The sequence below is a fragment of the Penaeus monodon genome, chromosome 25, assembly GCF_015228065.2.
Source record: "Penaeus monodon isolate SGIC_2016 chromosome 25, NSTDA_Pmon_1, whole genome shotgun sequence".
NCBI classification, from domain to species: domain Eukaryota; kingdom Metazoa; phylum Arthropoda; class Malacostraca; order Decapoda; family Penaeidae; genus Penaeus; species Penaeus monodon.
The window spans coordinates 24,752,048-24,752,452 of record NC_051410.1 but is presented as its reverse complement, the minus strand read 5'-3'; positions in this window follow the sequence as shown (position 1 = coordinate 24,752,452).

Here is a 405-nt window from a genome sequence, read left to right as displayed (position 1 = left end):
TAGTACCATAGATGAGTATATAATATAAATGATATATACCAAATATATATTATATAAATATAAGAGTATTATAGAGAATATAGTAGAGATAAGGGATGATGATATATAATTATAAAATAGACTAGTAGAGATATCTAGGGTAGTCTGATAGGGAGGGTTATATAGAAACTATAAGATATACTCATGATAGAGAATATAGAGATACGTAAATAAGCAGAGATAGAGACTAGAGCTTTAGATAGTAACAGAGAAATATAGAAAGGGAGAGATGATAATTTCATATATGTTTTTTTATTTCTTTCTATATGTATATAAGAAGCGATATAATATAGAGATAGAGAGAGATGGACGCTATATATCATAATGAGGAGAGTAGAGAGAATATAATAGTAAGATGATGAGAGC